Source organism: Lissotriton vulgaris, chromosome 4_1 (assembly GCF_964263255.1).
Source record: "Lissotriton vulgaris chromosome 4_1, aLisVul1.2, whole genome shotgun sequence".
NCBI classification, from domain to species: Eukaryota; Metazoa; Chordata; class Amphibia; order Caudata; family Salamandridae; genus Lissotriton; species Lissotriton vulgaris.
In genome coordinates this window covers 520,209,001-520,234,522 of record NC_141691.1, presented here as the reverse complement: position 1 = coordinate 520,234,522, position 25,522 = coordinate 520,209,001, and the positions used below count along the sequence as shown (strand labels likewise).

The 25,522-nt window shown below is 52.3% G+C and overlaps 29 non-coding genes across 29 annotated transcripts; 12 read left to right on the top strand and 17 right to left on the bottom strand.

The window, feature by feature from the left end:
- Positions 1 to 198: 198 nt before the first annotated feature.
- TRNAE-UUC (transfer RNA glutamic acid (anticodon UUC)) lies at positions 199 to 270 on the bottom strand. Its single transcript has one exon. It is a non-coding gene; the product is annotated as a tRNA-Glu (tRNA).
- Positions 271 to 513: 243 nt separating this feature from the next.
- On the top strand, positions 514 to 596 carry TRNAL-UAA (transfer RNA leucine (anticodon UAA)). The gene has a single exon. It is a non-coding gene; the product is annotated as a tRNA-Leu (tRNA).
- A 1,767-nt stretch (positions 597 to 2,363) lies between these two features.
- On the bottom strand, positions 2,364 to 2,435 carry TRNAE-UUC (transfer RNA glutamic acid (anticodon UUC)). Its single transcript has one exon. It is a non-coding gene; the product is annotated as a tRNA-Glu (tRNA).
- Positions 2,436 to 2,678: 243 nt separating this feature from the next.
- TRNAL-UAA (transfer RNA leucine (anticodon UAA)) lies at positions 2,679 to 2,761 on the top strand. The gene has a single exon. It is a non-coding gene; the product is annotated as a tRNA-Leu (tRNA).
- Positions 2,762 to 4,528: 1,767 nt separating this feature from the next.
- TRNAE-UUC (transfer RNA glutamic acid (anticodon UUC)) lies at positions 4,529 to 4,600 on the bottom strand. The gene has a single exon. It is a non-coding gene; the product is annotated as a tRNA-Glu (tRNA).
- A 243-nt stretch (positions 4,601 to 4,843) lies between these two features.
- On the top strand, positions 4,844 to 4,926 carry TRNAL-UAA (transfer RNA leucine (anticodon UAA)). The gene has a single exon. It is a non-coding gene; the product is annotated as a tRNA-Leu (tRNA).
- A 1,767-nt stretch (positions 4,927 to 6,693) lies between these two features.
- TRNAE-UUC (transfer RNA glutamic acid (anticodon UUC)) lies at positions 6,694 to 6,765 on the bottom strand. Its single transcript has one exon. It is a non-coding gene; the product is annotated as a tRNA-Glu (tRNA).
- A 243-nt stretch (positions 6,766 to 7,008) lies between these two features.
- TRNAL-UAA (transfer RNA leucine (anticodon UAA)) lies at positions 7,009 to 7,091 on the top strand. The gene has a single exon. It is a non-coding gene; the product is annotated as a tRNA-Leu (tRNA).
- Positions 7,092 to 8,858: 1,767 nt separating this feature from the next.
- On the bottom strand, positions 8,859 to 8,930 carry TRNAE-UUC (transfer RNA glutamic acid (anticodon UUC)). Its single transcript has one exon. It is a non-coding gene; the product is annotated as a tRNA-Glu (tRNA).
- A 243-nt stretch (positions 8,931 to 9,173) lies between these two features.
- On the top strand, positions 9,174 to 9,256 carry TRNAL-UAA (transfer RNA leucine (anticodon UAA)). The gene has a single exon. It is a non-coding gene; the product is annotated as a tRNA-Leu (tRNA).
- A 1,094-nt stretch (positions 9,257 to 10,350) lies between these two features.
- TRNAE-CUC (transfer RNA glutamic acid (anticodon CUC)) lies at positions 10,351 to 10,422 on the bottom strand. Its single transcript has one exon. It is a non-coding gene; the product is annotated as a tRNA-Glu (tRNA).
- A 618-nt stretch (positions 10,423 to 11,040) lies between these two features.
- Positions 11,041 to 11,112, bottom strand: TRNAE-UUC (transfer RNA glutamic acid (anticodon UUC)). Its single transcript has one exon. It is a non-coding gene; the product is annotated as a tRNA-Glu (tRNA).
- Positions 11,113 to 11,355: 243 nt separating this feature from the next.
- On the top strand, positions 11,356 to 11,438 carry TRNAL-UAA (transfer RNA leucine (anticodon UAA)). The gene has a single exon. It is a non-coding gene; the product is annotated as a tRNA-Leu (tRNA).
- Positions 11,439 to 13,205: 1,767 nt separating this feature from the next.
- Positions 13,206 to 13,277, bottom strand: TRNAE-UUC (transfer RNA glutamic acid (anticodon UUC)). Its single transcript has one exon. It is a non-coding gene; the product is annotated as a tRNA-Glu (tRNA).
- A 243-nt stretch (positions 13,278 to 13,520) lies between these two features.
- TRNAL-UAA (transfer RNA leucine (anticodon UAA)) lies at positions 13,521 to 13,603 on the top strand. The gene has a single exon. It is a non-coding gene; the product is annotated as a tRNA-Leu (tRNA).
- A 1,094-nt stretch (positions 13,604 to 14,697) lies between these two features.
- TRNAE-CUC (transfer RNA glutamic acid (anticodon CUC)) lies at positions 14,698 to 14,769 on the bottom strand. Its single transcript has one exon. It is a non-coding gene; the product is annotated as a tRNA-Glu (tRNA).
- Positions 14,770 to 15,387: 618 nt separating this feature from the next.
- TRNAE-UUC (transfer RNA glutamic acid (anticodon UUC)) lies at positions 15,388 to 15,459 on the bottom strand. The gene has a single exon. It is a non-coding gene; the product is annotated as a tRNA-Glu (tRNA).
- Positions 15,460 to 15,702: 243 nt separating this feature from the next.
- TRNAL-UAA (transfer RNA leucine (anticodon UAA)) lies at positions 15,703 to 15,785 on the top strand. The gene has a single exon. It is a non-coding gene; the product is annotated as a tRNA-Leu (tRNA).
- Positions 15,786 to 17,552: 1,767 nt separating this feature from the next.
- TRNAE-UUC (transfer RNA glutamic acid (anticodon UUC)) lies at positions 17,553 to 17,624 on the bottom strand. Its single transcript has one exon. It is a non-coding gene; the product is annotated as a tRNA-Glu (tRNA).
- A 243-nt stretch (positions 17,625 to 17,867) lies between these two features.
- TRNAL-UAA (transfer RNA leucine (anticodon UAA)) lies at positions 17,868 to 17,950 on the top strand. The gene has a single exon. It is a non-coding gene; the product is annotated as a tRNA-Leu (tRNA).
- A 1,094-nt stretch (positions 17,951 to 19,044) lies between these two features.
- Positions 19,045 to 19,116, bottom strand: TRNAE-CUC (transfer RNA glutamic acid (anticodon CUC)). The gene has a single exon. It is a non-coding gene; the product is annotated as a tRNA-Glu (tRNA).
- A 618-nt stretch (positions 19,117 to 19,734) lies between these two features.
- Positions 19,735 to 19,806, bottom strand: TRNAE-UUC (transfer RNA glutamic acid (anticodon UUC)). Its single transcript has one exon. It is a non-coding gene; the product is annotated as a tRNA-Glu (tRNA).
- Positions 19,807 to 20,049: 243 nt separating this feature from the next.
- Positions 20,050 to 20,132, top strand: TRNAL-UAA (transfer RNA leucine (anticodon UAA)). Its single transcript has one exon. It is a non-coding gene; the product is annotated as a tRNA-Leu (tRNA).
- A 1,094-nt stretch (positions 20,133 to 21,226) lies between these two features.
- Positions 21,227 to 21,298, bottom strand: TRNAE-CUC (transfer RNA glutamic acid (anticodon CUC)). Its single transcript has one exon. It is a non-coding gene; the product is annotated as a tRNA-Glu (tRNA).
- Positions 21,299 to 21,916: 618 nt separating this feature from the next.
- On the bottom strand, positions 21,917 to 21,988 carry TRNAE-UUC (transfer RNA glutamic acid (anticodon UUC)). Its single transcript has one exon. It is a non-coding gene; the product is annotated as a tRNA-Glu (tRNA).
- A 243-nt stretch (positions 21,989 to 22,231) lies between these two features.
- On the top strand, positions 22,232 to 22,314 carry TRNAL-UAA (transfer RNA leucine (anticodon UAA)). Its single transcript has one exon. It is a non-coding gene; the product is annotated as a tRNA-Leu (tRNA).
- A 1,094-nt stretch (positions 22,315 to 23,408) lies between these two features.
- Positions 23,409 to 23,480, bottom strand: TRNAE-CUC (transfer RNA glutamic acid (anticodon CUC)). The gene has a single exon. It is a non-coding gene; the product is annotated as a tRNA-Glu (tRNA).
- A 618-nt stretch (positions 23,481 to 24,098) lies between these two features.
- On the bottom strand, positions 24,099 to 24,170 carry TRNAE-UUC (transfer RNA glutamic acid (anticodon UUC)). The gene has a single exon. It is a non-coding gene; the product is annotated as a tRNA-Glu (tRNA).
- A 243-nt stretch (positions 24,171 to 24,413) lies between these two features.
- TRNAL-UAA (transfer RNA leucine (anticodon UAA)) lies at positions 24,414 to 24,496 on the top strand. The gene has a single exon. It is a non-coding gene; the product is annotated as a tRNA-Leu (tRNA).
- The last annotated feature ends 1,026 nt before the right edge of the window (positions 24,497 to 25,522 follow it).

Genomic DNA, 25,522 nt, shown 5'->3' with positions numbered 1-25,522 from the left:
CCAACATAGAGCACCTGACTGGGTGGGGGACTGCGTGCGCACAAAGGTGGCTTAGGTCAATGGGGGCAAAGCAACCTGGGGCACAGGAGAACAAGCCCAATTCCTCCGCTTTCATCTATTGGGAGGGGTGCCTTTTTAAAGACCTTCTTTTAAAAAAGATACACAGACAAATTAAGCAATCTATGCTTTAGAGGGATCTTCCCTGACCGGGAATCGAACCCAGGCCGCGGCGGTGAAAGCGCCGAATCCTAGCCACTAGACCACCAGGGAGTAGATGCTCTAGTGTAACTGCCTTGCTCACCCCCTTATTGTGACTAAGCTAACTCCAATATAAAAATTAACGGTAAGGTCCGAGTGGGAGAAAGTTAGGTGTCACACAGTGTGTTTGTTATAAGCAATTACTTTTAACCTCCTGCAAAAGCCTTTTAACTCTGCAATCACCTCTTGCTGGACAGCTGGTGCTACAGTAGCAAGCATAAAAAGGGAGTTGAAGAAAGTAAATCCTTGGGTCTCACCAGGGTGGCCGAGTGGTTAAGGCGTTGGACTTAAGATCCAATGGACGTTTGTCCGCATGGGTTCGAGCCCCATTCCTGGTATGGGTTTTCAGTAGGTTTGTAGGAACGTGCGGATGCTTTTGAAAAGCATTTTCCTCCGCCCTCCTCGGCCTCCCACTGCCCCTCCCCAACGGTCCCCATTCAAGCCTCAGGTGTGGAGTCTGCTGCTACTCTTCTACCAGCATGGATGCTTCCCAGAGCAATGAAGTGCCATCTACACAGAGCCCCTGCCTAGAGAAATACACCTCCTATGTCTTTTTCCACTATAGGGAGCAGGAGAAACTGATTGCTTCCTGGGCAACATGGGTCTGCCACTAGAATTTGCAGATTTCTCCCCTTTTTTTGATTTACGCCTACAGGCTCTCCCTTCCCAGTGGAGCAGGATCTGCTGATGCAGGCCCGGCTGGCCCAAACGTGCAAAGGGTTCTCCACAGGCCTCTGGGAAAGAAATTGAGCAGAGTTTCCTGCCCCGCCTCCTCTCGCCTTCCGAACGGGCTTCCAAACGGGCAATGCCCTGACGGGTCCCCCACAACCTATCCTGCCCATGCCCACACCCCTGTATATGAGGGTGACCCATGTCCCTCACCCTCCATGCTCGAATGGAAGGCCTGTGTGTCCTGAGGGGAGCACCAGACAGGCATCTCTCAGGCCAGGCAGACACCTGCAGAACCTGTTAAGCTCCAAAGCCTGTACATTCCCAAGATGCAACAGGTCACTATGCAAATCAGGCAGCCCTTGCCACACCCTCCCCGCCTCTGGCCTCTGCCGCTTTCCGTACGTGCAGCTCAGCTTTTTCTTACCCAGAGGCAGACTTCCGTTTTAGCAAACAGGTGGGTTGCAGTGGGTCCAGGACGCCATTTGGAGACAAAGCCTGCGGCCCAGTCAAAGGAGGACTACCTGCCACAGGCCATGGGGTCAGAAGCCTACAAAAGGAAGCGCGCCTCGGAATACAGGATCTCACTTGCTCAAGAGCCTTGCCTCCCACCATGGGAAGCAGCTCTAAAGGAACCTTGCGAAAAGCATATTTTGAGCGATACTGCGTCATGCTAGGCAAATTGTGAGTCAGAAAAGCAACGTCATTTTGAGAAGCCCTGACCTACGGGAAGGAAAAGCTTTCAAGGTCAGAAGAGGGACTCGAACCCGGGCCGCGGCGGTGAGAGCGCCGAATCCTAACCACTAGACCACCAGGGAGCCCAGAGCCGTGCAGCAAAAGTTCATACACTGCTCTCCGAGTGACAAAACTCATGGGGGCTGAAAACATATTTTATTCTACAGCAAATATGAATCGGAACTTAATCCTAATGATGCCACCAGACTGCCTGTCACTTCCAGGCACAGGCCATCCTCTCCCCCTTGCTACTGAACCGATGAATTCCTGCACAATCAGGATCCCCGGGAAAACCCAAGAGGGACACCTAGTGGCTGCTGATGGCGCACAGACAGCTGGTACACCTTCTCTCACCTATCTCGTTATTCAGCTTGCTGGAAGAATACATTGCGCTTAAGCGATTCAAGAGTGCAAAGGAGAAGAGTGCTCCAAAGTAGATGTATGCATCACAGCAGGGTTTTCCAGCAATTTACCTTTCTGTTGAGCTGGTACTGCACTTCACGCCAACATAGAGCACCTGACTGGGTGGGGGACTGCGTGCGCACAAAGGTGGCTTAGGTCAATGGGGGCAAAGCAACCTGGGGCACAGGAGAACAAGCCCCATTCCTCCGCTTTCATCTATTGGGAGGGGTGCCTTTTTAAAGACCTTCTTTTAAAAAAGATACACAGACAAATTAAGCAATCTATGCTTTAGAGGGATCTTCCCTGACCGGGAATCGAACCGGGGCCACGGCGGTGAAAGCGCCGAATCCTAGCCACTAGACCACCAGGGAGTAGATGCTCTAGTGTGCCTGCCTTGCTCACCCCCTTATTGTGACTAAGCTAACTCCAATATAAAAATTAACGGTAAAGTCCGAGTGGGAGAAAGTTAGGTGTCACACAGTGTGTTTGTTATAAGCAATTACTTTTAACCTCCTGCAAAAGCCTTTTAACTCTGCAATCACCTCTTGCTGGACAGCTGGTGCTACAGCAGCAAGCATAAAAAGGTAGTTGAAGAAAGTAAATCCTTGGGTCTCACCAGGGTGGCCGAGTGGTTAAGGCGTTGGACTTAAGATCCAATGGACGTTTGTCCGCATGGGTTCGAGCCCCATTCCTGGTATGGGTTTTCAGCAGGTTTGTAGGAACGTGCAGATGCTTTTGAAAAGCATTTTCCTCCGCCCTCCTCGGCCTCCCACTGCCCCTCCCCAACGGTCCCCATTCAAGCCTCAGGTGTGGAGTCTGCTGCTACTCTTCTACCAGCATGGATGCTTCCCAGAGCAATGAAGTGCCATCTACACAGAGCCCCTGCCTAGAGAAATACACCTCCTATGTCTTTTTCCACTATAGGGAGCAGGAGAAACTGATTGCTTCCTGGGCAACATGGGTCTGCCACTAGAATTTGCAGATTTCTCCCCTTTTTTTGATTTACGCCTACAGGCTCTCCCTTCCCAGTGGAGCAGGATCTGCTGATGCAGGCCCGGCTGGCCCAAACGTGCAAAGGGTTCTCCACAGGCCTCTGGGAAAGAAATTGAGCAGAGTTTCCTGCCCCGCCTCCTCTCGCCTTCCGAACGGGCTTCCAAACGGGCAATGCCCTGACGGGTCCCCCACAACCTATCCTGCCCATGCCCACACCCCTGTATATGAGGGTGACCCATGTCCCTCACCCTCCATGCTCGAATGGAAGGCCTGTGTGTCCTGAGGGGAGCACCAGACAGGCATCTCTCAGGCCAGGCAGACACCTGCAGTACCTGTTAAGCTCCAAAGCCTGTACATTCCCAAGATGCAACAGGTCACTATGCAAATCAGGCAGCCCTTGCCACACCCTCCCCGCCTCTGGCCTCTGCCGCTTTCCGTACGTGCAGCTCAGCTTTTTCTTACCCAGAGGCAGACTTCCGTTTTAGCAAACAGGTGGGTTGCAGTGGGTCCAGGACGCCATTTGGAGACAAAGCCTGCGGCCCAGTCAAAGGAGGACTACCTGCCACAGGCCATGGGGTCAGAAGCCTACAAAAGGAAGCGCGCCTCGGAATACAGGATCTCACTTGCTCAAGAGCCTTGCCTCCCACCATGGGAAGCAGCTCTAAAGGAACCTTGCGAAAATCATATTTTGAGCGATACTGCGTCATGCTAGGCAAATTGTGAGTCAGAAAAGCAACTTCATTTTGAGAAGCCCTGACCTACGGGAAGGAAAAGCTTTCAAGGTCAGAAGAGGGACTCGAACCCGGGCCGCGGCGGTGAGAGCGCCGAATCCTAACCACTAGACCACCAGGGAGCCCAGAGCCGTGCAGCAAAAGTTCATACACTGCTCTCCGAGTGACAAAGCTCATGGGGGCTGAAAACATATTTTATTCTACAGCAAATATGAATCGGAACTTAATCCTCATGATGCCACCAGACTGCCTGTCACTTCCAGGCACAGGCCATCCTCTCCCCCTTGCTACTGAACCGATGAATTCCTGCACAATCAGGATCCCCGGGAAAACCCAAGAGGGACACCTAGTGGCTGCTGATGGCGCACAGACAGCTGGTACACCTTCTCTCACCTATCTCGTTATTCAGCTTGCTGGAAGAATACATTGCGCTTAAGCCATTCAAGAGTGCAAAGGAGAAGAGTGCTCCAAAGTAGATGTATGCATCACAGCAGGGTTTTCCAGCAATTTACCTTTCTGTTGAGCTGGTACTGCACTTCACGCCAACATAGAGCACCTGACTGGGTGGGGGACTGCGTGCGCACAAAGGTGGCTTAGGTCAATGGGGGCAAAGCAACCTGGGGCACAGGAGAACAAGCCCCATTCCTCCGCTTTCATCTATTGGGAGGGGTGCCTTTTTAAAGACCTTCTTTTAAAAAAGATACACAGACAAATTAAGCAATCTATGCTTTAGAGGGATCTTCCCTGACCGGGAATCGAACCCGGGCCGCGGCGGTGAAAGCGCCGAATCCTAGCCACTAGACCACCAGGGAGTAGATGCTCTAGTGTGCCTGCCTTGCTCACCCCCTTATTGTGACTAAGCTAACTCCAATATAAAAATTAACGGTAAAGTCCGAGTGGGAGAAAGTTAGGTGTCACACAGTGTGTTTGTTATAAGCAATTACTTTTAACCTCCTGCAAAAGCCTTTTAACTCTGCAATCACCTCTTGCTGGACAGCTGGTGCTACAGCAGCAAGCATAAAAAGGGAGTTGAAGAAAGTAAATCCTTGGGTCTCACCAGGGTGGCCGAGTGGTTAAGGCGTTGGACTTAAGATCCAATGGACGTTTGTCCGCATGGGCTCGAGCCCCATTCCTGGTATGGGTTTTCAGCAGGTTTGTAGGAACGTGCAGATGCTTTTGAAAAGCATTTTCCTCCGCCCTCCTCGGCCTCCCACTGCCCCTCCCCAACGGTCCCCATTCAAGCCTCAGGTGTGGAGTCTGCTGCTACTCTTCTACCAGCATGGATGCTTCCCAGAGCAATGAAGTGCCATCTACACAGAGCCCCTGCCTAGAGAAATACACCTCCTATGTCTTTTTCCACTATAGGGAGCAGGAGAAACTGATTGCTTCCTGGGCAACATGGGTCTGCCACTAGAATTTGCAGATTTCTCCCCTTTTTTTGATTTACGCCTACAGGCTCTCCCTTCCCAGTGGAGCAGGATCTGCTGATGCAGGCCCGGCTGGCCCAAACGTGCAAAGGGTTCTCCACAGGCCTCTGGGAAAGAAATTGAGCAGAGTTTCCTGCCCCGCCTCCTCTCGCCTTCCGAACGGGCTTCCAAACGGGCAATGCCCTGACGGGTCCCCCACAACCTATCCTGCCCATGCCCACACCCCTGTATATGAGGGTGACCCATGTCCCTCACCCTCCATGCTCGAATGGAAGGCCTGTGTGTCCTGAGGGGAGCACCAGACAGGCATCTCTCAGGCCAGGCAGACACCTGCAGAACCTGTTAAGCTCCAAAGCCTGTACATTCCCAAGATGCAACAGGTCACTATGCAAATCAGGCAGCCCTTGCCACACCCTCCCCGCCTCTGGCCTCTGCCGCTTTCCGTACGTGCAGCTCAGCTTTTTCTTACCCAGAGGCAGACTTCCGTTTTAGCAAACAGGTGGGTTGCAGTGGGTCCAGGACGCCATTTGGAGACAAAGCCTGCGGCCCAGTCAAAGGAGGACTACCTGCCACAGGCCATGGGGTCAGAAGCCTACAAAAGGAAGCGCGCCTCGGAATACAGGATCTCACTTGCTCAAGAGCCTTGCCTCCCACCATGGGAAGCAGCTCTAAAGGAACCTTGCGAAAAGCATATTTTGAGCGATACTGCGTCATGCTAGGCAAATTGTGAGTCAGAAAAGCAACGTCATTTTGAGAAGCCCTGACCTACGGGAAGGAAAAGCTTTCAAGGTCAGAAGAGGGACTCGAACCCGGGCCGCGGCGGTGAGAGCGCCGAATCCTAACCACTAGACCACCAGGGAGCCCAGAGCCGTGCAGCAAAAGTTCATACACTGCTCTCCGAGTGACAAAACTCATGGGGGCTGAAAACATATTTTATTCTACAGCAAATATGAATCGGAACTTAATCCTAATGATGCCACCAGACTGCCTGTCACTTCCAGGCACAGGCCATCCTCTCCCCCTTGCTACTGAACCGATGAATTCCTGCACAATCAGGATCCCCGGGAAAACCCAAGAGGGACACCTAGTGGCTGCTGATGGCGCACAGACAGCTGGTACACCTTCTCTCACCTATCTCGTTATTCAGCTTGCTGGAAGAATACATTGCGCTTAAGCGATTCAAGAGTGCAAAGGAGAAGAGTGCTCCAAAGTAGATGTATGCATCACAGCAGGGTTTTCCAGCAATTTACCTTTCTGTTGAGCTGGTACTGCACTTCACGCCAACATAGAGCACCTGACTGGGTGGGGGACTGCGTGCGCACAAAGGTGGCTTAGGTCAATGGGGGCAAAGCAACCTGGGGCACAGGAGAACAAGCCCCATTCCTCCGCTTTCATCTATTGGGAGGGGTGCCTTTTTAAAGACCTTCTTTTAAAAAAGATACACAGACAAATTAAGCAATCTATGCTTTAGAGGGATCTTCCCTGACCGGGAATCGAACCGGGGCCACGGCGGTGAAAGCGCCGAATCCTAGCCACTAGACCACCAGGGAGTAGATGCTCTAGTGTGCCTGCCTTGCTCACCCCCTTATTGTGACTAAGCTAACTCCAATATAAAAATTAACGGTAAAGTCCGAGTGGGAGAAAGTTAGGTGTCACACAGTGTGTTTGTTATAAGCAATTACTTTTAACCTCCTGCAAAAGCCTTTTAACTCTGCAATCACCTCTTGCTGGACAGCTGGTGCTACAGCAGCAAGCATAAAAAGGTAGTTGAAGAAAGTAAATCCTTGGGTCTCACCAGGGTGGCCGAGTGGTTAAGGCGTTGGACTTAAGATCCAATGGACGTTTGTCCGCATGGGTTCGAGCCCCATTCCTGGTATGGGTTTTCAGCAGGTTTGTAGGAACGTGCAGATGCTTTTGAAAAGCATTTTCCTCCGCCCTCCTCGGCCTCCCACTGCCCCTCCCCAACGGTCCCCATTCAAGCCTCAGGTGTGGAGTCTGCTGCTACTCTTCTACCAGCATGGATGCTTCCCAGAGCAATGAAGTGCCATCTACACAGAGCCCCTGCCTAGAGAAATACACCTCCTATGTCTTTTTCCACTATAGGGAGCAGGAGAAACTGATTGCTTCCTGGGCAACATGGGTCTGCCACTAGAATTTGCAGATTTCTCCCCTTTTTTTGATTTACGCCTACAGGCTCTCCCTTCCCAGTGGAGCAGGATCTGCTGATGCAGGCCCGGCTGGCCCAAACGTGCAAAGGGTTCTCCACAGGCCTCTGGGAAAGAAATTGAGCAGAGTTTCCTGCCCCGCCTCCTCTCGCCTTCCGAACGGGCTTCCAAACGGGCAATGCCCTGACGGGTCCCCCACAACCTATCCTGCCCATGCCCACACCCCTGTATATGAGGGTGACCCATGTCCCTCACCCTCCATGCTCGAATGGAAGGCCTGTGTGTCCTGAGGGGAGCACCAGACAGGCATCTCTCAGGCCAGGCAGACACCTGCAGAACCTGTTAAGCTCCAAAGCCTGTACATTCCCAAGATGCAACAGGTCACTATGCAAATCAGGCAGCCCTTGCCACACCCTCCCCGCCTCTGGCCTCTGCCGCTTTCCGTACGTGCAGCTCAGCTTTTTCTTACCCAGAGGCAGACTTCCGTTTTAGCAAACAGGTGGGTTGCAGTGGGTCCAGGACGCCATTTGGAGACAAAGCCTGCGGCCCAGTCAAAGGAGGACTACCTGCCACAGGCCATGGGGTCAGAAGCCTACAAAAGGAAGCGCGCCTCGGAATACAGGATCTCACTTGCTCAAGAGCCTTGCCTCCCACCATGGGAAGCAGCTCTAAAGGAACCTTGCGAAAATCATATTTTGAGCGATACTGCGTCATGCTAGGCAAATTGTGAGTCAGAAAAGCAACGTCATTTTGAGAAGCCCTGACCTACGGGAAGGAAAAGCTTTCAAGGTCAGAAGAGGGACTCGAACCCGGGCCGCGGCGGTGAGAGCGCCGAATCCTAACCACTAGACCACCAGGGAGCCCAGAGCCGTGCAGCAAAAGTTCATACACTGCTCTCCGAGTGACAAAACTCATGGGGGCTGAAAACATATTTTATTCTACAGCAAATATGAATCGGAACTTAATCCTAATGATGCCACCAGACTGCCTGTCACTTCCAGGCACAGGCCATCCTCTCCCCCTTGCTACTGAACCGATGAATTCCTGCACAATCAGGATCCCCGGGAAAACCCAAGAGGGACACCTAGTGGCTGCTGATGGCGCACAGACAGCTGGTACACCTTCTCTCACCTATCTCGTTATTCAGCTTGCTGGAAGAATACATTGCGCTTAAGCGATTCAAGAGTGCAAAGGAGAAGAGTGCTCCAAAGTAGATGTATGCATCACAGCAGGGTTTTCCAGCAATTTACCTTTCTGTTGAGCTGGTACTGCACTTCACGCCAACATAGAGCACCTGACTGGGTGGGGGACTGCGTGCGCACAAAGGTGGCTTAGGTCAATGGGGGCAAAGCAACCTGGGGCACAGGAGAACAAGCCCCATTCCTCCGCTTTCATCTATTGGGAGGGGTGCCTTTTTAAAGACCTTCTTTTAAAAAAGATACACAGACAAATTAAGCAATCTATGCTTTAGAGGGATCTTCCCTGACCGGGAATCGAACCGGGGCCACGGCGGTGAAAGCGCCGAATCCTAGCCACTAGACCACCAGGGAGTAGATGCTCTAGTGTGCCTGCCTTGCTCACCCCCTTATTGTGACTAAGCTAACTCCAATATAAAAATTAACGGTAAAGTCCGAGTGGGAGAAAGTTAGGTGTCACACAGTGTGTTTGTTATAAGCAATTACTTTTAACCTCCTGCAAAAGCCTTTTAACTCTGCAATCACCTCTTGCTGGACAGCTGGTGCTACAGCAGCAAGCATAAAAAGGTAGTTGAAGAAAGTAAATCCTTGGGTCTCACCAGGGTGGCCGAGTGGTTAAGGCGTTGGACTTAAGATCCAATGGACGTTTGTCCGCATGGGTTCGAGCCCCATTCCTGGTATGGGTTTTCAGCAGGTTTGTAGGAACGTGCAGATGCTTTTGAAAAGCATTTTCCTCCGCCCTCCTCGGCCTCCCACTGCCCCTCCCCAACGGTCCCCATTCAAGCCTCAGGTGTGGAGTCTGCTGCTACTCTTCTACCAGCATGGATGCTTCCCAGAGCAATGAAGTGCCATCTACACAGAGCCCCTGCCTAGAGAAATACACCTCCTATGTCTTTTTCCACTATAGGGAGCAGGAGAAACTGATTGCTTCCTGGGCAACATGGGTCTGCCACTAGAATTTGCAGATTTCTCCCCTTTTTTTGATTTACGCCTACAGGCTCTCCCTTCCCAGTGGAGCAGGATCTGCTGATGCAGGCCCGGCTGGCCCAAACGTGCAAAGGGTTCTCCACAGGCCTCTGGGAAAGAAATTGAGCAGAGTTTCCTGCCCCGCCTCCTCTCGCCTTCCGAACGGGCTTCCAAACGGGCAATGCCCTGACGGGTCCCCCACAACCTATCCTGCCCATGCCCACACCCCTGTATATGAGGGTGACCCATGTCCCTCACCCTCCATGCTCGAATGGAAGGCCTGTGTGTCCTGAGGGGAGCACCAGACAGGCATCTCTCAGGCCAGGCAGACACCTGCAGTACCTGTTAAGCTCCAAAGCCTGTACATTCCCAAGATGCAACAGGTCACTATGCAAATCAGGCAGCCCTTGCCACACCCTCCCCGCCTCTGGCCTCTGCCGCTTTCCGTACGTGCAGCTCAGCTTTTTCTTACCCAGAGGCAGACTTCCGTTTTAGCAAACAGGTGGGTTGCAGTGGGTCCAGGACGCCATTTGGAGACAAAGCCTGCGGCCCAGTCAAAGGAGGACTACCTGCCACAGGCCATGGGGTCAGAAGCCTACAAAAGGAAGCGCGCCTCGGAATACAGGATCTCACTTGCTCAAGAGCCTTGCCTCCCACCATGGGAAGCAGCTCTAAAGGAACCTTGCGAAAATCATATTTTGAGCGATACTGCGTCATGCTAGGCAAATTGTGAGTCAGAAAAGCAACTTCATTTTGAGAAGCCCTGACCTACGGGAAGGAAAAGCTTTCAAGGTCAGAAGAGGGACTTTTCCCTGACCGGGAATCGAACCCGGGCCGCGGCGGTGAGAGCGCCGAATCCTAACCACTAGACCACCAGGGAGCCCAGAGCCGTGCAGCAAAAGTTCATACACTGCTCTCCGAGTGACAAAGCTCATGGGGGCTGAAAACATATTTTATTCTACAGCAAATATGAATCGGAACTTAATCCTCATGATGCCACCAGACTGCCTGTCACTTCCAGGCACAGGCCATCCTCTCCCCCTTGCTACTGAACCGATGAATTCCTGCACAATCAGGATCCCCGGGAAAACCCAAGAGGGACACCTAGTGGCTGCTGATGGCGCACAGACAGCTGGTACACCTTCTCTCACCTATCTCGTTATTCAGCTTGCTGGAAGAATACATTGCGCTTAAGCGATTCAAGAGTGCAAAGGAGAAGAGTGCTCCAAAGTAGATGTATGCATCACAGCAGGGTTTTCCAGCAATTTACCTTTCTGTTGAGCTGGTACTGCACTTCACGCCAACATAGAGCACCTGACTGGGTGGGGGACTGCGTGCGCACAAAGGTGGCTTAGGTCAATGGGGGCAAAGCAACCTGGGGCACAGGAGAACAAGCCCAATTCCTCCGCTTTCATCTATTGGGAGGGGTGCCTTTTTAAAGACCTTCTTTTAAAAAAGATACACAGACAAATTAAGCAATCTATGCTTTAGAGGGATCTTCCCTGACCGGGAATCGAACCCAGGCCGCGGCGGTGAAAGCGCCGAATCCTAGCCACTAGACCACCAGGGAGTAGATGCTCTAGTGTAACTGCCTTGCTCACCCCCTTATTGTGACTAAGCTAACTCCAATATAAAAATTAACGGTAAGGTCCGAGTGGGAGAAAGTTAGGTGTCACACAGTGTGTTTGTTATAAGCAATTACTTTTAACCTCCTGCAAAAGCCTTTTAACTCTGCAATCACCTCTTGCTGGACAGCTGGTGCTACAGTAGCAAGCATAAAAAGGGAGTTGAAGAAAGTAAATCCTTGGGTCTCACCAGGGTGGCCGAGTGGTTAAGGCGTTGGACTTAAGATCCAATGGACGTTTGTCCGCATGGGTTCGAGCCCCATTCCTGGTATGGGTTTTCAGCAGGTTTGTAGGAACGTGCGGATGCTTTTGAAAAGCATTTTCCTCCGCCCTCCTCGGCCTCCCACTGCCCCTCCCCAACGGTCCCCATTCAAGCCTCAGGTGTGGAGTCTGCTGCTACTCTTCTACCAGCATGGATGCTTCCCAGAGCAATGAAGTGCCATCTACACAGAGCCCCTGCCTAGAGAAATACACCTCCTATGTCTTTTTCCACTATAGGGAGCAGGAGAAACTGATTGCTTCCTGGGCAACATGGGTCTGCCACTAGAATTTGCAGATTTCTCCCCTTTTTTTGATTTACGCCTACAGGCTCTCCCTTCCCAGTGGAGCAGGATCTGCTGATGCAGGCCCGGCTGGCCCAAACGTGCAAAGGGTTCTCCACAGGCCTCTGGGAAAGAAATTGAGCAGAGTTTCCTGCCCCGCCTCCTCTCGCCTTCCGAACGGGCTTCCAAACGGGCAATGCCCTGACGGGTCCCCCACAACCTATCCTGCCCATGCCCACACCCCTGTATATGAGGGTGACCCATGTCCCTCACCCTCCATGCTCGAATGGAAGGCCTGTGTGTCCTGAGGGGAGCACCAGACAGGCATCTCTCAGGCCAGGCAGACACCTGCAGAACCTGTTAAGCTCCAAAGCCTGTACATTCCCAAGATGCAACAGGTCACTATGCAAATCAGGCAGCCCTTGCCACACCCTCCCCGCCTCTGGCCTCTGCCGCTTTCCGTACGTGCAGCTCAGCTTTTTCTTACCCAGAGGCAGACTTCCGTTTTAGCAAACAGGTGGGTTGCAGTGGGTCCAGGACGCCATTTGGAGACAAAGCCTGCGGCCCAGTCAAAGGAGGACTACCTGCCACAGGCCATGGGGTCAGAAGCCTACAAAAGGAAGCGCGCCTCGGAATACAGGATCTCACTTGCTCAAGAGCCTTGCCTCCCACCATGGGAAGCAGCTCTAAAGGAACCTTGCGAAAATCATATTTTGAGCGATACTGCGTCATGCTAGGCAAATTGTGAGTCAGAAAAGCAACGTCATTTTGAGAAGCCCTGACCTACGGGAAGGAAAAGCTTTCAAGGTCAGAAGAGGGACTCGAACCCGGGCCGCGGCGGTGAGAGCGCCGAATCCTAACCACTAGACCACCAGGGAGCCCAGAGCCGTGCAGCAAAAGTTCATACACTGCTCTCCGAGTGACAAAACTCATGGGGGCTGAAAACATATTTTATTCTACAGCAAATATGAATCGGAACTTAATCCTAATGATGCCACCAGACTGCCTGTCACTTCCAGGCACAGGCCATCCTCTCCCCCTTGCTACTGAACCGATGAATTCCTGCACAATCAGGATCCCCGGGAAAACCCAAGAGGGACACCTAGTGGCTGCTGATGGCGCACAGACAGCTGGTACACCTTCTCTCACCTATCTCGTTATTCAGCTTGCTGGAAGAATACATTGCGCTTAAGCGATTCAAGAGTGCAAAGGAGAAGAGTGCTCCAAAGTAGATGTATGCATCACAGCAGGGTTTTCCAGCAATTTACCTTTCTGTTGAGCTGGTACTGCACTTCACGCCAACATAGAGCACCTGACTGGGTGGGGGACTGCGTGCGCACAAAGGTGGCTTAGGTCAATGGGGGCAAAGCAACCTGGGGCACAGGAGAACAAGCCCCATTCCTCCGCTTTCATCTATTGGGAGGGGTGCCTTTTTAAAGACCTTCTTTTAAAAAAGATACACAGACAAATTAAGCAATCTATGCTTTAGAGGGATCTTCCCTGACCGGGAATCGAACCGGGGCCACGGCGGTGAAAGCGCCGAATCCTAGCCACTAGACCACCAGGGAGTAGATGCTCTAGTGTGCCTGCCTTGCTCACCCCCTTATTGTGACTAAGCTAACTCCAATATAAAAATTAACGGTAAAGTCCGAGTGGGAGAAAGTTAGGTGTCACACAGTGTGTTTGTTATAAGCAATTACTTTTAACCTCCTGCAAAAGCCTTTTAACTCTGCAATCACCTCTTGCTGGACAGCTGGTGCTACAGCAGCAAGCATAAAAAGGTAGTTGAAGAAAGTAAATCCTTGGGTCTCACCAGGGTGGCCGAGTGGTTAAGGCGTTGGACTTAAGATCCAATGGACGTTTGTCCGCATGGGTTCGAGCCCCATTCCTGGTATGGGTTTTCAGCAGGTTTGTAGGAACGTGCAGATGCTTTTGAAAAGCATTTTCCTCCGCCCTCCTCGGCCTCCCACTGCCCCTCCCCAACGGTCCCCATTCAAGCCTCAGGTGTGGAGTCTGCTGCTACTCTTCTACCAGCATGGATGCTTCCCAGAGCAATGAAGTGCCATCTACACAGAGCCCCTGCCTAGAGAAATACACCTCCTATGTCTTTTTCCACTATAGGGAGCAGGAGAAACTGATTGCTTCCTGGGCAACATGGGTCTGCCACTAGAATTTGCAGATTTCTCCCCTTTTTTTGATTTACGCCTACAGGCTCTCCCTTCCCAGTGGAGCAGGATCTGCTGATGCAGGCCCGGCTGGCCCAAACGTGCAAAGGGTTCTCCACAGGCCTCTGGGAAAGAAATTGAGCAGAGTTTCCTGCCCCGCCTCCTCTCGCCTTCCGAACGGGCTTCCAAACGGGCAATGCCCTGACGGGTCCCCCACAACCTATCCTGCCCATGCCCACACCCCTGTATATGAGGGTGACCCATGTCCCTCACCCTCCATGCTCGAATGGAAGGCCTGTGTGTCCTGAGGGGAGCACCAGACAGGCATCTCTCAGGCCAGGCAGACACCTGCAGTACCTGTTAAGCTCCAAAGCCTGTACATTCCCAAGATGCAACAGGTCACTATGCAAATCAGGCAGCCCTTGCCACACCCTCCCCGCCTCTGGCCTCTGCCGCTTTCCGTACGTGCAGCTCAGCTTTTTCTTACCCAGAGGCAGACTTCCGTTTTAGCAAACAGGTGGGTTGCAGTGGGTCCAGGACGCCATTTGGAGACAAAGCCTGCGGCCCAGTCAAAGGAGGACTACCTGCCACAGGCCATGGGGTCAGAAGCCTACAAAAGGAAGCGCGCCTCGGAATACAGGATCTCACTTGCTCAAGAGCCTTGCCTCCCACCATGGGAAGCAGCTCTAAAGGAACCTTGCGAAAATCATATTTTGAGCGATACTGCGTCATGCTAGGCAAATTGTGAGTCAGAAAAGCAACTTCATTTTGAGAAGCCCTGACCTACGGGAAGGAAAAGCTTTCAAGGTCAGAAGAGGGACTTTTCCCTGACCGGGAATCGAACCCGGGCCGCGGCGGTGAGAGCGCCGAATCCTAACCACTAGACCACCAGGGAGCCCAGAGCCGTGCAGCAAAAGTTCATACACTGCTCTCCGAGTGACAAAGCTCATGGGGGCTGAAAACATATTTTATTCTACAGCAAATATGAATCGGAACTTAATCCTCATGATGCCACCAGACTGCCTGTCACTTCCAGGCACAGGCCATCCTCTCCCCCTTGCTACTGAACCGATGAATTCCTGCACAATCAGGATCCCCGGGAAAACCCAAGAGGGACACCTAGTGGCTGCTGATGGCGCACAGACAGCTGGTACACCTTCTCTCACCTATCTCGTTATTCAGCTTGCTGGAAGAATACATTGCGCTTAAGCGATTCAAGAGTGCAAAGGAGAAGAGTGCTCCAAAGTAGATGTATGCATCACAGCAGGGTTTTCCAGCAATTTACCTTTCTGTTGAGCTGGTACTGCACTTCACGCCAACATAGAGCACCTGACTGGGTGGGGGACTGCGTGCGCACAAAGGTGGCTTAGGTCAATGGGGGCAAAGCAACCTGGGGCACAGGAGAACAAGCCCAATTCCTCCGCTTTCATCTATTGGGAGGGGTGCCTTTTTAAAGACCTTCTTTTAAAAAAGATACACAGACAAATTAAGCAATCTATGCTTTAGAGGGATCTTCCCTGACCGGGAATCGAACCCAGGCCGCGGCGGTGAAAGCGCCGAATCCTAGCCACTAGACCACCAGGGAGTAGATGCTCTAGTGTAACTGCCTTGCTCACCCCCTTATTGTGACTAAGCTAACTCCAATATAAAAATTAACGGTAAGGTCCGAGTGGGAGAAAGTTAGGTGTCACACAGTGTGTTTGTTATAAGCAATTACTTTTAACCTCCTGCAAAAGCCTTTTAACTCTGCAATCACCTCTTGCTGGACAGCTGGTGCTACAGTAGCAAGCATAAAAAGGGAGTTGAAGAAAGTAAATCCTTGGGTCTCACCAGGGTGGCCGAGTGGTTAAGGCGTTGGACTTAAGATCCAATGGACGTTTGTCCGCATGGGTTCGAGCCCCATTCCTGGTATGGGTTTTCAGCAGGTTTGTAGGAACGTGCGGATGCTTTTGAAAAGCATTTTCCTCCGCCCTCCTCGGCCTCCCACTGCCCCTCCCCAACGGTCCCCATTCAAGCCTCAGGTGTGGAGTCTGCTGCTACTCTTCTACCAGCATGGATGCTTCCCAGAGCAATGAAGTGCCATCTACACAGAGCCCCTGCCTAGAGAAATACACCTCCTATGTCTTTTTCCACTATAGGGAGCAGGAGAAACTGATTGCTTCCTGGGCAACATGGGTCTGCCACTAGAATTTGCAGATTTCTCCCCTTTTTTTGATTTACGCCTACAGGCTCTCCCTTCCCAGTGGAGCAGGATCTGCTGATGCAGGCCCGGCTGGCCCAAACGTGCAAAGGGTTCTCCACAGGCCTCTGGGAAAGAAATTGAGCAGAGTTTCCTGCCCCGCCTCCTCTCGCCTTCCGAACGGGCTTCCAAACGGGCAATGCCCTGACGGGTCCCCCACAACCTATCCTGCCCATGCCCACACCCCTGTATATGAGGGTGACCCATGTCCCTCACCCTCCATGCTCGAATGGAAGGCCTGTGTGTCCTGAGGGGAGCACCAGACAGGCATCTCTCAGGCCAGGCAGACACCTGCAGAACCTGTTAAGCTCCAAAGCCTGTACATTCCCAAGATGCAACAGGTCACTATGCAAATCAGGCAGCCCTTGCCACACCCTCCCCGCCTCTGGCCTCTGCCGCTTTCCGTACGTGCAGCTCAGCTTTTTCTTACCCAGAGGCAGACTTCCGTTTTAGCAAACAGGTGGGTTGCAGTGGGTCCAGGACGCCATTTGGAGACAAAGCCTGCGGCCCAGTCAAAGGAGGACTACCTGCCACAGGCCATGGGGTCAGAAGCCTACAAAAGGAAGCGCGCCTCGGAATACAGGATCTCACTTGCTCAAGAGCCTTGCCTCCCACCATGGGAAGCAGCTCTAAAGGAACCTTGCGAAAATCATATTTTGAGCGATACTGCGTCATGCTAGGCAAATTGTGAGTCAGAAAAGCAACGTCATTTTGAGAAGCCCTGACCTACGGGAAGGAAAAGCTTTCAAGGTCAGAAGAGGGACTCGAACCCGGGCCGCGGCGGTGAGAGCGCCGAATCCTAACCACTAGACCACCAGGGAGCCCAGAGCCGTGCAGCAAAAGTTCATACACTGCTCTCCGAGTGACAAAACTCATGGGGGCTGAAAACATATTTTATTCTACAGCAAATATGAATCGGAACTTAATCCTAATGATGCCACCAGACTGCCTGTCACTTCCAGGCACAGGCCATCCTCTCCCCCTTGCTACTGAACCGATGAATTCCTGCACAATCAGGATCCCCGGGAAAACCCAAGAGGGACACCTAGTGGCTGCTGATGGCGCACAGACAGCTGGTACACCTTCTCTCACCTATCTCGTTATTCAGCTTGCTGGAAGAATACATTGCGCTTAAGCGATTCAAGAGTGCAAAGGAGAAGAGTGCTCCAAAGTAGATGTATGCATCACAGCAGGGTTTTCCAGCAATTTACCTTTCTGTTGAGCTGGTACTGCACTTCACGCCAACATAGAGCACCTGACTGGGTGGGGGACTGCGTGCGCACAAAGGTGGCTTAGGTCAATGGGGGCAAAGCAACCTGGGGCACAGGAGAACAAGCCCCATTCCTCCGCTTTCATCTATTGGGAGGGGTGCCTTTTTAAAGACCTTCTTTTAAAAAAGATACACAGACAAATTAAGCAATCTATGCTTTAGAGGGATCTTCCCTGACCGGGAATCGAACCCGGGCCGCGGCGGTGAAAGCACCGAATCCTAGCCACTAGACCACCAGGGAGTAGATGCTCTAGTGAGCCTGCCTTGCTCACCCCCTTATTGTGACTAAGCTAACTCCAATATAAAAATTAACGGTAAGGTCCGAGTGGGAGAAAGTTAGGTGTCACACAGTGTGTTTGTTATAAGCAATTACTTTTAACCTCCTGCAAAAGCCTTTTAACTCTGCAATCACCTCTTGCTGGACAGCTGGTGCTACAGTAGCAAGCATAAAAAGGGAGTTGAAGAAAGTAAATCCTTGGGTCTCACCAGGGTGGCCGAGTGGTTAAGGCGTTGGACTTAAGATCCAATGGACGTTTGTCCGCATGGGTTCGAGCCCCATTCCTGGTATGGGTTTTCAGCAGGTTTGTAGGAACGTGCAGATGCTTTTGAAAAGCATTTTCCTCCGCCCTCCTCGGCCTCCCACTGCCCCTCCCCAACGGTCCCCATTCAAGCCTCAGGTGTGGAGTCTGCTGCTACTCTTCTACCAGCATGGATGCTTCCCAGAGCAATGAAGTGCCATCTACACAGAGCCCCTGCCTAGAGAAATACACCTCCTATGTCTTTTTCCACTATAGGGAGCAGGAGAAACTGATTGCTTCCTGGGCAACATGGGTCTGCCACTAGAATTTGCAGATTTCTCCCCTTTTTTTGATTTACGCCTACAGGCTCTCCCTTCCCAGTGGAGCAGGATCTGCTGATGCAGGCCCGGCTGGCTCAAACGTGCAAAGGGTTCTCCACAGGCCTCTGGGAAAGAAATTGAGCAGAGTTTCCTGCCCCGCCTCCTCTCGCCTTCCGAACGGGCTTCCAAACGGGCAATGCCCTGACGGGTCCCCCACAACCTATCCTGCCCATGCCCACACCCCTGTATATGAGGGTGACCCATGTCCCTCACCCTCCATGCTCGAATGGAAGGCCTGTGTGTCCTGAGGGGAGCACCAGACAGGCATCTCTCAGGCCAGGCAGACACCTGCAGTACCTGTTAAGCTCCAAAGCCTGTACATTCCCAAGATGCAACAGGTCACTATGCAAATCAGGCAGCCCTTGCCACACCCTCCCCGCCTCTGGCCTCTGCCGCTTTCCGTACGTGCAGCTCAGCTTTTTCTTACCCAGAGGCAGACTTCCGTTTTAGCAAACAGGTGGGTTGCAGTGGGTCCAGGACGCCATTTGGAGACAAAGCCTGCGGCCCAGTCAAAGGAGGACTACCTGCCACAGGCCATGGGGTCAGAAGCCTACAAAAGGAAGCGCGCCTCGGAATACAGGATCTCACTTGCTCAAGAGCCTTGCCTCCCACCATGGGAAGCAGCTCTAAAGGAACCTTGCGAAAATCATATTTTGAGCGATACTGCGTCATGCTAGGCAAATTGTGAGTCAGAAAAGCAACTTCATTTTGAGAAGCCCTGACCTACGGGAAGGAAAAGCTTTCAAGGTCAGAAGAGGGACTTTTCCCTGACCGGGAATCGAACCCGGGCCGCGGCGGTGAGAGCGCCGAATCCTAACCACTAGACCACCAGGGAGCCCAGAGCCGTGCAGCAAAAGTTCATACACTGCTCTCCGAGTGACAAAGCTCATGGGGGCTGAAAACATATTTTATTCTACATCAAATATGAATCGGAACTTAATCCTCATGATGCCACCAGACTGCCTGTCACTTCCAGGCACAGGCCATCCTCTCCCCCTTGCTACTGAACCGATGAATTCCTGCACAATCAGGATCCCCGGGAAAACCCAAGAGGGACACCTAGTGGCTGCTGATGGCGCACAGACAGCTGGTACACCTTCTCTCACCTATCTCGTTATTCAGCTTGCTGGAAGAATACATTGCGCTTAAGCGATTCAAGAGTGCAAAGGAGAAGAGTGCTCCAAAGTAGATGTATGCATCACAGCAGGGTTTTCCAGCAATTTACCTTTCTGTTGAGCTGGTACTGCACTTCACGCCAACATAGAGCACCTGACTGGGTGGGGGACTGCGTGCGCACAAAGGTGGCTTAGGTCAATGGGGGCAAAGCAACCTGGGGCACAGGAGAACAAGCCCCATTCCTCCGCTTTCATCTATTGGGAGGGGTGCCTTTTTAAAGACCTTCTTTTAAAAAAGATACACAGACAAATTAAGCAATCTATGCTTTAGAGGGATCTTCCCTGACCGGGAATCGAACCCGGGCCGCGGCGGTGAAAGCGCCGAATCCTAGCCACTAGACCACCAGGGAGTAGATGCTCTAGTGTGCCTGCCTTGCTCACCCCCTTATTGTGACTAAGCTAACTCCAATATAAAAATTAACGGTAAGGTCCGAGTGGGAGAAAGTTAGGTGTCACACAGTGTGTTTGTTATAAGCAATTACTTTTAACCTCCTGCAAAAGCCTTTTAACTCTGCAATCACCTCTTGCTGGACAGCTGGTGCTACAGTAGCAAGCATAAAAAGGGAGTTGAAGAAAGTAAATCCTTGGGTCTCACCAGGGTGGCCGAGTGGTTAAGGCGTTGGACTTAAGATCCAATGGACGTTTGTCCGCATGGGTTCGAGCCCCATTCCTGGTATGGGTTTTCAGCAGGTTTGTAGGAACGTGCAGATGCTTTTGAAAAGCATTTTCCTCCGCCCTCCTCGGCCTCCCACTGCCCCTCCCCAACGGTCCCCATTCAAGCCTCAGGTGTGGAGTCTGCTGCTACTCTTCTACCAGCATGGATGCTTCCCAGAGCAATGAAGTGCCATCTACACAGAGCCCCTGCCTAGAGAAATACACCTCCTATGTCTTTTTCCACTATAGGGAGCAGGAGAAACTGATTGCTTCCTGGGCAACATGGGTCTGCCACTAGAATTTGCAGATTTCTCCCCTTTTTTTGATTTACGCCTACAGGCTCTCCCTTCCCAGTGGAGCAGGATCTGCTGATGCAGGCCCGGCTGGCTCAAACGTGCAAAGGGTTCTCCACAGGCCTCTGGGAAAGAAATTGAGCAGAGTTTCCTGCCCCGCCTCCTCTCGCCTTCCGAACGGGCTTCCAAACGGGCAATGCCCTGACGGGTCCCCCACAACCTATCCTGCCCATGCCCACACCCCTGTATATGAGGGTGACCCATGTCCCTCACCCTCCATGCTCGAATGGAAGGCCTGTGTGTCCTGAGGGGAGCACCAGACAGGCATCTCTCAGGCCAGGCAGACACCTGCAGTACCTGTTAAGCTCCAAAGCCTGTACATTCCCAAGATGCAACACGTCACTATGCAAATCAGGCAGCCCTTGCCACACCCTCCCCGCCTCTGGCCTCTGCCGCTTTCCGTACGTGCAGCTCAGCTTTTTCTTACCCAGAGGCAGACTTCCGTTTTAGCAAACAGGTGGGTTGCAGTGGGTCCAGGACGCCATTTGGAGACAAAGCCTGCGGCCCAGTCAAAGGAGGACTACCTGCCACAGGCCATGGGGTCAGAAGCCTACAAAAGGAAGCGCGCCTCGGAATACAGGATCTCACTTGCTCAAGAGCCTTGCCTCCCACCATGGGAAGCAGCTCTAAAGGAACCTTGCGAAAATCATATTTTGAGCGATACTGCGTCATGCTAGGCAAATTGTGAGTCAGAAAAGCAACTTCATTTTGAGAAGCCCTGACCTACGGGAAGGAAAAGCTTTCAAGGTCAGAAGAGGGACTTTTCCCTGACCGGGAATCGAACCCGGGCCGCGGCGGTGAGAGCGCCGAATCCTAACCACTAGACCACCAGGGAGCCCAGAGCCGTGCAGCAAAAGTTCATACACTGCTCTCCGAGTGACAAAGCTCATGGGGGCTGAAAACATATTTTATTCTACAGCAAATATGAATCGGAACTTAATCCTCATGATGCCACCAGACTGCCTGTCACTTCCAGGCACAGGCCATCCTCTCCCCCTTGCTACTGAACCGATGAATTCCTGCACAATCAGGATCCCCGGGAAAACCCAAGAGGGACACCTAGTGGCTGCTGATGGCGCACAGACAGCTGGTACACCTTCTCTCACCTATCTCGTTATTCAGCTTGCTGGAAGAATACATTGCGCTTAAGCCATTCAAGAGTGCAAAGGAGAAGAGTGCTCCAAAGTAGATGTATGCATCACAGCAGGGTTTTCCAGCAATTTACCTTTCTGTTGAGCTGGTACTGCACTTCACGCCAACATAGAGCACCTGACTGGGTGGGGGACTGCGTGCGCACAAAGGTGGCTTAGGTCAATGGGGGCAAAGCAACCTGGGGCACAGGAGAACAAGCCCCATTCCTCCGCTTTCATCTATTGGGAGGGGTGCCTTTTTAAAGACCTTCTTTTAAAAAAGATACACAGACAAATTAAGCAATCTATGCTTTAGAGGGATCTTCCCTGACCGGGAATCGAACCCGGGCCGCGGCGGTGAAAGCGCCGAATCCTAGCCACTAGACCACCAGGGAGTAGATGCTCTAGTGTGCCTGCCTTGCTCACCCCCTTATTGTGACTAAGCTAACTCCAATATAAAAATTAACGGTAAGGTCCGAGTGGGAGAAAGTTAGGTGTCACACAGTGTGTTTGTTATAAGCAATTACTTTTAACCTCCTGCAAAAGCCTTTTAACTCTGCAATCACCTCTTGCTGGACAGCTGGTGCTACAGTAGCAAGCATAAAAAGGGAGTTGAAGAAAGTAAATCCTTGGGTCTCACCAGGGTGGCCGAGTGGTTAAGGCGTTGGACTTAAGATCCAATGGACGTTTGTCCGCATGGGTTCGAGCCCCATTCCTGGTATGGGTTTTCAGCAGGTTTGTAGGAACGTGCAGATGCTTTTGAAAAGCATTTTCCTCCGCCCTCCTCGGCCTCCCACTGCCCCTCCCCAACGGTCCCCATTCAAGCCTCAGGTGTGGAGTCTGCTGCTACTCTTCTACCAGCATGGATGCTTCCCAGAGCAATGAAGTGCCATCTACACAGAGCCCCTGCCTAGAGAAATACACCTCCTATGTCTTTTTCCACTATAGGGAGCAGGAGAAACTGATTGCTTCCTGGGCAACATGGGTCTGCCACTAGAATTTGCAGATTTCTCCCCTTTTTTTGATTTACGCCTACAGGCTCTCCCTTCCCAGTGGAGCAGGATCTGCTGATGCAGGCCCGGCTGGCTCAAACGTGCAAAGGGTTCTCCACAGGCCTCTGGGAAAGAAATTGAGCAGAGTTTCCTGCCCCGCCTCCTCTCGCCTTCCGAACGGGCTTCCAAACGGGCAATGCCCTGACGGGTCCCCCACAACCTATCCTGCCCATGCCCACACCCCTGTATATGAGGGTGACCCATGTCCCTCACCCTCCATGCTCGAATGGAAGGCCTGTGTGTCCTGAGGGGAGCACCAGACAGGCATCTCTCAGGCCAGGCAGACACCTGCAGTACCTGTTAAGCTCCAAAGCCTGTACATTCCCAAGATGCAACACGTCACTATGCAAATCAGGCAGCCCTTGCCACACCCTCCCCGCCTCTGGCCTCTGCCGCTTTCCGTACGTGCAGCTCAGCTTTTTCTTACCCAGAGGCAGACTTCCGTTTTAGCAAACAGGTGGGTTGCAGTGGGTCCAGGACGCCATTTGGAGACAAAGCCTGCGGCCCAGTCAAAGGAGGACTACCTGCCACAGGCCATGGGGTCAGAAGCCTACAAAAGGAAGCGCGCCTCGGAATACAGGATCTCACTTGCTCAAGAGCCTTGCCTCCCACCATGGGAAGCAGCTCTAAAGGAACCTTGCGAAAATCATATTTTGAGCGATACTGCGTCATGCTAGGCAAATTGTGAGTCAGAAAAGCAACTTCATTTTGAGAAGCCCTGACCTACGGGAAGGAAAAGCTTTCAAGGTCAGAAGAGGGACTTTTCCCTGACCGGGAATCGAACCCGGGCCGCGGCGGTGAGAGCGCCGAATCCTAACCACTAGACCACCAGGGAGCCCAGAGCCGTGCAGCAAAAGTTCATACACTGCTCTCCGAGTGACAAAGCTCATGGGGGCTGAAAACATATTTTATTCTACAGCAAATATGAATCGGAACTTAATCCTCATGATGCCACCAGACTGCCTGTCACTTCCAGGCACAGGCCATCCTCTCCCCCTTGCTACTGAACCGATGAATTCCTGCACAATCAGGATCCCCGGGAAAACCCAAGAGGGACACCTAGTGGCTGCTGATGGCGCACAGACAGCTGGTACACCTTCTCTCACCTATCTCGTTATTCAGCTTGCTGGAAGAATACATTGCGCTTAAGCGATTCAAGAGTGCAAAGGAGAAGAGTGCTCCAAAGTAGATGTATGCATCACAGCAGGGTTTTCCAGCAATTTACCTTTCTGTTGAGCTGGTACTGCACTTCACGCCAACATAGAGCACCTGACTGGGTGGGGGACTGCGTGCGCACAAAGGTGGCTTAGGTCAATGGGGGCAAAGCAACCTGGGGCACAGGAGAACAAGCCCAATTCCTCCGCTTTCATCTATTGGGAGGGGTGCCTTTTTAAAGACCTTCTTTTAAAAAAGATACACAGACAAATTAAGCAATCTATGCTTTAGAGGGATCTTCCCTGACCGGGAATCGAACCCGGGCCGCGGCGGTGAAAGCACCGAATCCTAGCCACTAGACCACCAGGGAGTAGATGCTCTAGTGAGCCTGCCTTGCTCACCCCCTTATTGTGACTAAGCTAACTCCAATATAAAAATTAACGGTAAGGTCCGAGTGGGAGAAAGTTAGGTGTCACACAGTGTGTTTGTTATAAGCAATTACTTTTAACCTCCTGCAAAAGCCTTTTAACTCTGCAATCACCTCTTGCTGGACAGCTGGTGCTACAGTAGCAAGCATAAAAAGGGAGTTGAAGAAAGTAAATCCTTGGGTCTCACCAGGGTGGCCGAGTGGTTAAGGCGTTGGACTTAAGATCCAATGGACGTTTGTCCGCATGGGTTCGAGCCCCATTCCTGGTATGGGTTTTCAGCAGGTTTGTAGGAACGTGCAGATGCTTTTGAAAAGCATTTTCCTCCGCCCTCCTCGGCCTCCCACTGCCCCTCCCCAACGGTCCCCATTCAAGCCTCAGGTGTGGAGTCTGCTGCTACTCTTCTACCAGCATGGATGCTTCCCAGAGCAATGAAGTGCCATCTACACAGAGCCCCTGCCTAGAGAAATACACCTCCTATGTCTTTTTCCACTATAGGGAGCAGGAGAAACTGATTGCTTCCTGGGCAACATGGGTCTGCCACTAGAATTTGCAGATTTCTCCCCTTTTTTTGATTTACGCCTACAGGCTCTCCCTTCCCAGTGGAGCAGGATCTGCTGATGCAGGCCCGGCTGGCTCAAACGTGCAAAGGGTTCTCCACAGGCCTCTGGGAAAGAAATTGAGCAGAGTTTCCTGCCCCGCCTCCTCTCGCCTTCCGAACGGGCTTCCAAACGGGCAATGCCCTGACGGGTCCCCCACAACCTATCCTGCCCATGCCCACACCCCTGTATATGAGGGTGACCCATGTCCCTCACCCTCCATGCTCGAATGGAAGGCCTGTGTGTCCTGAGGGGAGCACCAGACAGGCATCTCTCAGGCCAGGCAGACACCTGCAGTACCTGTTAAGCTCCAAAGCCTGTACATTCCCAAGATGCAACACGTCACTATGCAAATCAGGCAGCCCTTGCCACACCCTCCCCGCCTCTGGCCTCTGCCGCTTTCCGTACGTGCAGCTCAGCTTTTTCTTACCCAGAGGCAGACTTCCGTTTTAGCAAACAGGTGGGTTGCAGTGGGTCCAGGACGCCATTTGGAGACAAAGCCTGCGGCCCAGTCAAAGGAGGACTACCTGCCACAGGCCATGGGGTCAGAAGCCTACAAAAGGAAGCGCGCCTCGGAATACAGGATCTCACTTGCTCAAGAGCCTTGCCTCCCACCATGGGAAGCAGCTCTAAAGGAACCTTGCGAAAATCATATTTTGAGCGATACTGCGTCATGCTAGGCAAATTGTGAGTCAGAA